This window comes from Vigna umbellata, chromosome 8 (assembly GCF_029865625.1).
Source record: "Vigna umbellata cultivar VRB3 chromosome 8, Vumbellata_1.0, whole genome shotgun sequence".
In the NCBI taxonomy this organism is placed as follows: domain Eukaryota; kingdom Viridiplantae; phylum Streptophyta; class Magnoliopsida; order Fabales; family Fabaceae; genus Vigna; species Vigna umbellata.
Genome location: NC_142172.1, coordinates 8,799,643 through 8,811,963, shown reverse-complemented (window position 1 = coordinate 8,811,963; position 12,321 = coordinate 8,799,643). Strand labels below are relative to the sequence as shown.

Genomic DNA, 12,321 nt, shown 5'->3' with positions numbered 1-12,321 from the left:
AATAAACGAGCTCAGTTTGATATTAAAGCTTGCAATATAATTTCATCTGCTGTTGTACTTGATGAATTTTATAGAATTTCAGTGTGTAAGACAGCACAGGAAATGTGGGAAGTCCTCAGAGTCACTCATGAAGGAACAGAGGACGTAAAGCGTGCTAGGAAGAACACTCTCATTCAGGAATATGAGATGTTCAGAATGCAACCTGGAGAAACGATCTCTGATGTTCAAAAACGATTCACTCATATTGTGAATCATTTAACAGGGTTGGGTAAGACTTTTGATACTGATGAACTTAATGTGAAAATTCTGAAATCTCTGGACAGGTCTTGGCAACCAAAGGTGACTGCCATCTCGGAATCTCAAAATCTTACTCAGATGTCAATGCCAATCTTGTTTGGAAAGCTCCGTGAGCATGAACTTGAGCTGAGGAGATTGACTGCTGAAGAGGATCAAGGCAAAAGGAAAACTCTAGCTTTCAAGTCTGAAATTTCTAAAGGAAAAAGCTCTAAGAGGATCGAAGAAGATGATTCTGATGATGAAAAAAATATGAGCTTGATGATAAAGAAATTTGCAAAGTTCATGAAAGCAAAGGGAAAGGACAAGTTTCACAAAGATAGGAAAGAAAGTCAAGAATCTCCATCAAACGTAAAGTGCTTTGGTTGTGGAGAAAGAGGGCACGTAAAATCTGAGTGTCCAAAAAGCAGGAAAAGTGAAGACAGGAAGGAGAGAAAATTTCAAAAGAAAAAGAAAGCATACATAGCTTGGGAGGATAATGCCTCTAGTTCAACAAGTTCAAGTGACACAGAAGAAGAAGCCAATATTTGTCTAATGGCTGAATCAAAAGATACTGGAAGCCAAGTAAGTGATTCCAGCTTTGAATCTAGTGAATTAGACTTGCAAAAGGCTTTCTATGAATTGTTGATTGAATCTGAAAAGCTTGATGCTGCACATAAAAAACTTAAGAAAGAGCACAATGAATTAAAATTGAATTATGAAAAGTTGCTTGATGATGAAGTTGTCTTAAGAAATAAAGTTAGTTCTTTAGAAACAAAATTATCTGATGCAAATGCTACTGTTGAACCTGTTGAATGTTTGTCTTGTAAGAATCATATGTTTGATATTGACATACTTGAAAACTTACTTGCAAAGGAAACCAAGACTAATTCACATGCTAAGACAAACTTTAAGAGAAGAAATGTTAAAAGTAGAAATATGCATCAAATAAATAAGTCCAAAGTAAGAAGAACTCGTAGAGTTTGGGTTGAAAAAGGGACCTTTAATAAAAACAAAGTAAGCAATGCTTGTTGTTTTTACTGTATGAAGCATGGACACACATCAAACAAATGCAACATTAAACATTTTGGTGTTCCAAATGGTAAATATGCATGGGTTAAAGTTGTAAAATGATTTATACTTGCATGAACTAACCTTAAGGACCCATAAATAGATTATGGGGACCAAAACTCTATTGTTTTGTTTTGCAGGTTAAGTTCTCAAAAGGAGAGGAGAGATCCATGGTATTATGCTTTCGGAAATAATGATCTAAGAGCAGGAAGTGAATCCATCAAATGGCATTCAAAGCCTTGGTTCGAACTCCATGTGATTGAGCTAAGTATTGTTTGAACTGTGTTATTGCACTTTGTTCTGGTTATCTTTCTAATTTTCCATTATTTGATTACTGTTATATTCATTTAAATGAGTTGGTTGATAGATTTTCATTGGCATTTTTAGATAATTGAGTTATTTGATGATTGAATTGGCATTTCCGTTTCAAAGATGTTTTCTGTGGAGATCTATTTATATGCATGCCATATGAGCTATGATTTGCTCCGCATAAAGCTTGATTTCAAATGGTGAAAATCACTGTAGAATAGTCTTTAAAAGCAGTTGTCGGAACTGCATTTCCTTGTTTTAGTCAATTTTCCAGTTTTAAATTCTGGTTTGCCAATATTTTATGGATAAAATCCATTGAACCAAGATAAACAATGTTATTGAATTAAATCTGATTACTGCATATTGTTGTTTTAATTTTTATATATGTTGTTTTATATGCAGAGTTGAATTCATTGGGTTGAACAGATTGGGATATGAGAGTGCATGAATCATAGTTGTTGTTTTGAAAGTTGTAAATTGTGTTGTCAAAGTTAATTTTTTTAACTGATTGTGCTAGCTGAAATGCTTTCATGTCAAACCTGTAGCAGCTGTGATCATTTCCGTTTAAGCTACTGTTGCATTCATTTTAGTTTATAAATTGGTTGCTTAATCATTGATATCTTAATTGTTTGAAAAGTGGTTGTTGATTTCGTGGGTTAATTGAGTATGCTAAAAACTATTTTTGAATTGCATATTTAAGGGGGTATCTTTACTTTATGAACTTAGAAGAGAGTTAGGAGTATTAGACATATCTTAAAATCAAAATCTATGCAAATTTTTGCATTTTTCGTAAACTTAACGCTTCATAATCGATTATCACTAAGTTATAATCGATTATTCATGCATCAAATTCAATTCTGGAAAATCTTGAGCAGATAATCGATTATCATTATGCATAATCGATTATCATGCAATTTTGGGCAGTAATTATTGAACTGATAATCGATTATCACGAGCCATAATCGATTATCGTGCTGACAATTTCAAAAATAGAGCCGTTGGAGCATCCCATAACGGCTATAAACGACCATAAACGGCTAGTTTTTCCATTTTTCTTATAAATAGCCCCCCATAATCGATTATTAGACACTCCTTTGCACCCAAATACTGCTGAAATCAAATCTAGAGCTCAAATCTTCTTCATTTCCCTTCACCTTCTCAAAATCTCATTTTCCCATTCTTCCTCAACTTCTATGGAAGAACATTTTGCAAGGTTATCTAAACAATTGGAGGATATGAGTCTTGCACAAAAGACTCACTTTGAGGAGATTTATGAGTGGCAACGATCTGTTGATGAGTACATGGTTGATCAATTTCTTGATCTTGATGTTCGTCTATCTAACATCGAGAATCATCTCAACATTCAACCTCCCGAGAGATCTCCTAGTCCTGAGTTTTAGATATAGGTTCTATGTTAGACTGTTTTGTTGTTTACTTGCCATTTCATCTATGTTATAATTCTGTCTGTTATGTGTCTTCTTATAATGTAATCTTTATTTTCATAAATAAAATGATCTCTTGATTATATGCATCCTTTGATTAATTGAGGGGGAGATCATATTTAGGGGGAGCCTTTAACATCTGATCTTTTTGCTTCTGATAAAAAAGGGGGAGAAGAATAATACAAGGGGAGAAGTATAAATTATTACAGGTATTGCTAACCTTGTTGTTGTTTCTTAGCTTGTATGTTTTGCAGGTAAGCCAAACTTGCTTTTAAAATTGAATTTTTTATCATCATCAAAAAGGGGGAGATTGTTACCAATAAGGAGTATTGGTAAATCTTGAAGAAATTTGTTTTGATGATGCTACAAGAAGTTTTAGTTGCAGAAAATATTAGAATTAGTTAAAAGAAATTTGTAGAAATTAAATGTAGTAGGAAATTCTTGTAAACCTTGTAAACTTGCATTTTTAACTACAATAATCGATTATGATTAAGCAATAATCGATTATCACAAGTCATACTTGAATAATCGATTATCACTTCATATAATCGATTATCACATTTTTGAAAACCTATAACGGACTTGAATAATCGATTATCACTTACAATAATCGATTATTCATGGCAGTTGGGAGCTGACCTTTGGCACTCAGTGTACTTGGCTATATATTTTGTTTTGGAGAAATTAGAAAGCAACGTTTTTGAACTGAGAAAGCTTAGAACACTGTGTGTCAGAGGAACGTTCTCAGAAAGCTTTTTTTTCATTGTTCCCTTGCTTGGTCTTGTGAAAGGAGAGGCTCGCGTATCGTGTGTCGATAGTCGGAGCAGACTCTCTTCAAGTTAGCAAGGTGCTCTGCCTGGTCTTGTGAAAGGAGAAGCTTGTGAATCGTTGGTCGATTGCTGAAGCGGTTCTCTTCAAGTTGGTAGAGTGGTTCTATTCATTTTATTCTTGTTCATTATCTTGTAATCTGTTAAACAATTTTTTAGTGAAAAAGGTTAATCACTATTTATAGTGATTAACGACTGGACGTAGAATCTTTTGATTCGAACCAGGATAAAAATTTTGTGTTGATCTTCTTATTCCCTACACTCATTTTATTTTACGTATATCAACTGTTTGATTAATTTTCTGAAAGAAAATTATTTTTACTAAAAGGACCAAATTAAGTTTAATTGTGATCGAATACGCTTTCCGCTCTCTGAGTGTTAATTCCGCTGCGCTATACTCTTCGAAAAATACCCCCTCCGATACCATCAGTGATTTCCTGGTCACGTTGCTCTAGTGCCTACGTGAGGCGGAGAATGACCTCGTCAGGAGCAGTGGTTGAAGAAGAAGGTTGGTGCTTCAGAGTACCTCCTCTCGATGTTGTATAGCTTGCAGCAAGTTGTCCTGCACCGTAGAGTCGACCCTTTTTCTTCCCACCAACGATCTCGACCCAGCACTGTGTCCTACGTATGTCGTCTTTTGCATTACTGCCATCATCCGATGTAGGAGCTGACTCATGTTCAGATCTAACCTGTGAAAGTCTTGTAGAAATTTTTTCATGTTGAAACATTAAAAGCAATGTTAGGGAATGATATAATAACATAAATGAAAAATTAGTAATAGTAATAGTGTTATTTGCTTACATGAGTCTTCCGAGATCTTTCATCAACGAATTGATTAGTGCCCTTCCTTACATGAGTCTGTGCAAAGACCTCATCAACATGGACCGCCCGTCCCAGAGCTTGTGCCTATAACATAATTTACAATTAGATGTGTACATATGAAATAGAAAATACATAACTTATATATGAAATAAAAAGTTATGTAATGAAATTTTACCATACGAATGGCATGCTCATGAATGGTTATCGACCCACCAGTATGCAGGGTGCCACCCTTTTCAGATGCTCTGTTTCTCTACGCCTTGGCACACTTATTGCGAAACTCTACTGTATTCCAATGAGCCAATAAAGAGTTCCAAATTTGTTCGCCCAGCTAGTAAGGGCGCTCTCCTGCATTGCGGGCATCCCTAAACATCTCTGACAGCCGATGATGCTTTCATGTGGAAATTTCTGTGTATTTGTGTTTCATGTTCAGGTTTCTACTGCACCTTCATCTGTAACATTAAACAAAACAAACATTGATTAATGAACATACTAAAATAAGAGGGACAATTAGTTTAATGGATTGTTCACCTGAAAGCGCTCCCCGAATGGCTTTCTATCGTCATCAAGTATTGCTCCCCAAGTAGGCCATGGACTTAAAAACTGTTGCTTAATTGAACGCGTGATGGCCTGGGAAGCAATCCTAGATGGAATAAACCTGCATAATAAAAGTCATTTCAATTACAGTAAGGTATAAACATCAAATTATATGAAGAAATTAAAATCTTACCCTTTACCATACGGCTCAATCCATGGTCGATCATGGAGGGGCGGGTCAAGACCTTCACCATCACCACTTGAATCTGGATCAGCAGATGGTGTGACAGTCTCAGAAGGCGGTATACAAGATGAGGAAGGTATAGAAGTAGGGTCAGGGAGAGGAGTGGGGGTAATAACCATAGGGGGAGGAGTGGGGGTTATAATCACAAGAGGAGCAAGAGGGTCTGCTGCAAGGGTAGTAGAAGGGTGTGCTGCAGGAGTAGGAGAAGGGTGTACTGCAGGGGTAGGATAACGGTGTATTGTAGAGGTAGGAGTAGGGTCTACTGCAAGGGTAAGAGGCTGTATTGTAGGGGTAGGAGGAGGCCCCACAAATGATGTACCAGGGGCAACAATGGTAGGTAGTCTAGCAGGCACCCTAAGTACATACTTTGGTGCCTGCCGTTGCCTCTTCTTAGGCCTTGCTACCCCCTTTCCTTTATCAGGACGTTCTGAACCTTGTCTTGTCATTACTGCATTGAAATGGTTACAAATAAAGGGAAAAAAAAGAAATGAATAAGGAACGATCAATGGTTTTTAAAGTCAATGTATAAATAATGGCATAAAACTTTTAAGACAGTATTTTAGATAACTCTATTCAAATGATAGTTCAATTTGCTACAATAGATGTCCAACATTCAATCGTCGTCATCATGATCTTCATCTTCATCTTCTTCTTCATCATCGTCATTATCATCATCATCTTCTTCTTCTTCTTCTTCTTCGTCGTCATCATCATCATCATCATCTTCTTCCTCTTCTTCTTCTTCCTCTTCTTCTTATTCTTCATCACCTTGTATTGTTGCTTCTAATTCATCTCCATCACCATCAAGGTCGACCAATGCGGTTATACGTTCAACTTCAATAATTTCTTGTGGTTGTGACATTTGGTCAAGTTGGTAGGCAACATCTTCCTCAACCTCATTTGAGTCAATGCGACCTCTAGGCTTGGTTTGTATTACTACGGCCCAACTACGCTTGTCAATATTGCGGAAAGGTGGATATGGCTGATGACAAATTTATGAACACCGAAAAATGGCGCCACAAACTTGTTTAACAATCGGCAAGTGTGACCGAATCATATCAAGTAATAAAACTAGGTAAGACCAAGTATCGTTTTCCCAAAGGACTCACGGCCTAGTTAGCTATATGATTTGTTTATTATTTGAGACTTGTAAACAATTGATTGTAGGTTTAAATGCAAAAGATAGTAATTAAACATCTATGCATGAATTTTGATCAATGGAAAAGAGGAAAACAAACACTTTAATGAATTAAATGGATGAGTATGTTGTTGGGGTTATCAATTTCATCTTGTTCACTCTCATATACTTTAGGAATTCATCATTCTTTTCATCAATTACTAATGCCACTCTCTAAATCACCTTGCAAGAAGGCCTATCCTTAATTACGAGTTCATACAATTCCTAGCATTCCTAGTAATTAGTTCTGAAGTGCAGGAGCTTAAAGGCAACCAATATGCTATTGGGAGAAATTCCCCGGATCTAGATTTCCCCGTACGTTCCCATATCGACAAAATCAATAATCATGGCAATGAATGAGTTAAACAAAGCAAGCATTAAGCAAAGAGGAAAATCCCTAACTAAAGATGAAAGAAAGCATGTATCTTAATATAAGATGTTAAAACACAAATTCCATATATGAGAGTTTCACAAGACTACATTGATTCCCCAACAACAATACAAGGTTTAGTTCACCATACACTACAAGAAAAATCACAATTACATACGGTCAAAATCCGTATATAACCTCCAAAATCCGTATATAAAATGATATTACATACGGATTATATACGGACAAAAATCCGTATATAAAAGAAGCGTAGGTAAATTATATACGGATATATCCGTATATAATTTACATACGGAAAAATCCGTATATAATTTATATACGGAAAAATCCGTATATAAAATCCGTATATAATTATATACGGAAAATCCGTATATAATTATATACGGAAAATCCGTATATAAAATCAGTATATAATTATATACGGAAAATCCGTATATAATTATATACGGAAAAATCCGTATATAATTTATGATTTTATAAAAAAAAAATAGGTGATTCTGCATCTACATTTAATAGTTATGAGTTTCAATAGCTGATAAAAGTCAACATAACTAACAAATTGCCAAAAATCATCTAATATAGATAAACATTTATAACTATTTAATAAAAGATATAATTCACTGAAAACTTTCAACATTTATCAAAAATAAGACATAGGTTTCGAGCTAAATGGTTTCTATATATGCAAAAGTAAAAAAGTTGTACAAGAAAATATATAAGGATCCTATACTTGAATGAATAAATAAAATATCTGTCCAAAATGGTAAAATATCAAAGTCTAAAGGCAGAGAAAGATGTTTACAACAACTACAATATCTTCTTTAGATAGAAAAAGATGTCGCCTTGCGCTATCCTTTTCCAAACATGATGTCTAGTCCATTGCTCGGTTTCGCATAATGTGAAATGTTATAGGGTAAAAAGCTATCACCGTGTCAATAGTTGTCAAAGCAAACTGCTCCAATACCATCACTTTTCCCCAACCTACAATAATAAGGAAAAAAAGAAATACAATTAATACTTTTAAAAAATTAATTAAAAGATTCTACACTTAACTCATTAAATTAATAGAAATTTATTATGTCACTTTTTGCGAGGAAGACTTTTTTCTTATTTTCTTTTCTTAAGAGTTTTTATCTAAAATATTATGAAAAAGAAGTCAACTAATTAATAACAATTGAATCCAAATTTGCAACAAGATTATACTAAAATCACAAGGTATGGTGCATAATATTAGTTCAAACCTCTTGGTACATTCACACGTTCATACATCAAAATATAATTAATTTTGCAGCAATCCAGTTAATACTTTTAATATAATATACTAATAATCCCAAAGGAAAAAGTTTATTACAAACCATCTAATATATATATATATATATATATATATATATATATATATATATATATATATATATATATATATATATATATATATATATATATATATATATATTATAATATTTTACACCCAAAATTTGAAACGAAAACTTATCTTAGCTTGCTATATAATATATAACGTAATAAATGTAATATATATAACAATATATCAATCAAGACTAACATCCCATACAATAAATATATATGCCCTGCATCCACACTATACAAATATATATTAAACAAGATTTTAACCAACTAATACAATAAAATATTTATGTAGCATTTGAATCAACACAACAAACAATTTTCTGCAGCATTTCTATATCCAAACATCAAATAATTTCCTGCAACATTTTTATCAAAACAACAAATAATTTTCTGCAGCATTTAAATCAAAACAGTTTTTCAACAGTCTAACTAATTCAGTTCAAATATATACACGTTCATACACTCCTTTATTCTTGACATATAACCATCCCATAAAGAAAACTCATTCTAATATTTCATTCCCAAAACAGAGCATACATCATATACTTACTTTTTCAGACTCATACATGTCACTAACTGCAGCCCAAGCAAAGATAACAACACCCATACACATCTATTTCTCAGAATAAATACATTCATACACTTATTTCAGTTATTATCAACAATATTATAAAATTTCCAGAATCCAAAGACACCATTACAATTCATAGAACAACAAGATCAAAAGCAATTTAACTCTCCTATACCTTGGCCTTTGTTTTCTTTTCCTATTTTCGTTAGCTCTTGAGACTCTTTTTCTCTCTTTTCCAATGTTTGAAGCTCCACCAACTAGCCTTTTATCATCAAAGTGGTGGCTCTAAACCCCAAACCGAGAATCTTCAACTCTTGTATTGATGAATAGTTTAATAGCTAGTGTTAAATCCAATTAAATGACCTAAGATAATGAGAAACCAAGTTATAGAAAGAGTCATAATATTATAGTTAAAACTGCAAGGTTTATAAGAAAAATAAAGATAATTTATCTTGTTATAAAAAATGTATAGTAAATTGTAATAAAATATTAACTTTTAAAAGTGAACAATATAATAATTGAATACAAAAAGTAAAGTGTAATAATAAATTAAGATGCTTAACCTCTTCATTAGAAATCTGTATTATAATGAAGAAAATAATATCATAAGTTTCCCAAATCTCACCTGGATAAATCAAATCTCATCTTTAATGTAATGGAATGAACTAATGGTCATAAATACTATTTGTCTAAAACTGACACATCACAAATTAAATTAAATGGTATAAATTTAAAAACATAATCAATAATTTATAGAGATTTATTATAAGTGACCTTTGGATCTGAAAAAGTGAGGCAACCAGTACCAGCACTTTCACTCCCAGCCTTCATTCTCGTCTCTTCACATCAAAATAAAAACAATGAAGTGTAGTATAAGATTTGATAATACAAAATACAGAGTAGGAATATTAGTTTCAGTATAACTCATTATGCAGTAACATCAGTACTCATAAACTATAAAGACACAAACACAATCAAATATGAGCCATAAATTTAGTTTCAAAGAATAACTACATGAGCAAGCTTATTTATAAACTTACAGGTATGTTAAAGTGGTAATTCTTCCTCTATACGAATTTCCCCTAACAAATGATTGCAGGGTTCTTTGATATATGTTGTGAATTCTAGAAAAAGGATGCCTTTAGAACAATATTTTCAATTTTGTCAACACCAAGTTTTAATAGTAATGTGTAACAGAATAATAGTAACAAAAAAGGAATGCTCATAAGACCATTGAAATGGAGAAACATATGAGCAATTAACGAAAATAAAGTGTTCACTAGAGTCTGCAATTGACTTCTTTAAAATTTCTAATGCACGGGTTAGTCTTTCAAAATTTCTAATTAATCACAACATTAGGTTAATTCTTAGAGATTTTAAATTGTACCCTTATTACAAACAATTTTATACCGTTTTTAAAACCGGTGTGAAATATCAAAAACTTTTTATACTCTCGGCTCCCGTACCTACTCGAAAATATCTTTTTTAATATGTATAAAAAATCTTTTTTTGCACCAGTGACAGTTTATGCAGAATTCTGAGACAATATACATAGCAAACCACAACCAGAAAAATTTCGGGATTCTAAAAGTTAAATAAAATACCATCCAACAAGTTTCAGCCACTGTAATTTACTAAAACACTTTTTAAAACAGTAATTGCACCATAGTTAGGCTTAAATAACTTTTAAAACCAATTTGCACACTTGATACATGCAACAGACTTCCTCAGGAGGAATGGAAAAAAAAGATTTATGAGCACTCACACACCATATTTCATTTCCAAAACAGAGCATACATATTATACTTACTTTTTCATACTCATACATGTCACTAACTGCAACCCAAGCGAAGATAACAACACCCATACACATTTATTTCTCAAAATAATACATTCATACACTTATTTAAGTTATTATCAACTATATTATATAAATTCCAGAATCCAAAGACACCATTACAATTCGTAGAACAACAAGATACAAGATCAAAAGCAATTTAACTCCCCCATACCTTGGCCTCTGTTTTCCTTTCCTATTTCTGTTAGCTCCTCGGACTCTTTTTGAGTTTCCTTTTTGTGATTTCCACTTCTTCTCCCACTCATTCCCTTCTTAACTCTACTAATTTTGTTTCTCTCCGAACATAATTGCTTCCTTTCACGTCCCATTGCACAATGGATTTCATGACTTATAGGCGAGGAAGAAGAAATGAAAAGAGAGAATAAGAAAAAGGAAATGAGGAACGTGAATGCTAGGCTTGATTCAAGAATGAACATTTTCATATTAGCTCTCTTAGACATTTTAAACAAATAGTTTATGAGAAAAATCACAAAATAGAACTCAAGACAACAATGAATGAAAACAAAACGCAGCTTACAACTAATCAAGACACCAAAGGAAAAGTAAAATTAACAATGCGAAAAAATTGAAGAAAACTCAACAAGCAGATATGCAAAACTCAAAACAGAGAACAATCAACTTGAATCAATTCAAGACAAATGAATAGAAACAAGGAAAGCAATACTTACCTCATGTAGCGTGCTCGACCTTGCTCTGAATACCACTCGATGGAAGAGCCTCCAACGACATGACCAGAAGAGCAACGTGGACTCGACTCGAACTCATTCGAAGCTTCCTTGATGAGGAAACGTAGTGGAATAATGAGACGAACTCGAGATCGAGACTGAAACGGAGAATGAACGGAAGAAAATGTTAGAAAACCCTAAACGAACGGATAAAAGCTAAAACGATTGGGGAAAAACTCTAAAATGGAGGACGAACCCTAATCAGGACCGAAGGAACCCTAAAAAGGGGGAGAAACTCAATATGAACCGATTAATCAGTTCAAACGCAAGATTGATCGGTACAAAAGTGTTTAAACGGTGCAAATGGAGGTTTAATCGGTGGAAAATTGAAGAACAAACGGTAGAAAGGCGATTATCATTGGACTCGCGAGTGATTTGTGATGCTGCTAGTGGGAGAGAGAGGGAGAAATCGCAAGTGCTTTGTGAAGGCGAGGGAGAAATCGCGAGTGCTTTGTGAGTGTTAGGGTTCCAGAGAGTGCTTTGTGAGTGTGCGAGCTCGAGAGAGGTTCAGAATGAGTGTGAATACGGGTTTCCAGCTTGACTTAATCAGAAATTATTTTTTAAAAAAACATATTTCCCATATCCGTATATAACATCTGCAGCTAACATTTGATTTATATACGACTCTAAATCCGTATATAATGATTTGTATATAATTTCATAATTTCTTGTAGTGATATTCATGGTGAAACTAGATGAACAATAACGA

General features: G+C 33.5%; 1 long non-coding RNA gene across 2 annotated transcripts; it reads right to left on the bottom strand.

Moving 5' to 3' along the window:
* Positions 1-7,751: 7,751 nt before the first annotated feature.
* On the bottom strand, positions 7,752-12,266 carry LOC148193982 (uncharacterized). 2 transcript variants are annotated; one of them, XR_015781724.1, is made up of 7 exons: positions 11,809-12,266; positions 11,556-11,710; positions 11,042-11,214; positions 9,804-9,868; positions 9,593-9,654; positions 9,205-9,392; positions 7,752-8,074 (listed from the first exon to the last, which is right to left on the bottom strand). It is a non-coding gene; the product is annotated as an uncharacterized LOC148193982 (long non-coding RNA). The 2 variants fall into 2 exon arrangements; XR_015781725.1 differs by lacking the exon at positions 9,593-9,654 and having other exon boundaries at positions 11,042-11,710; positions 11,809-12,182.
* Positions 12,267-12,321: the final 55 nt, after the last annotated feature.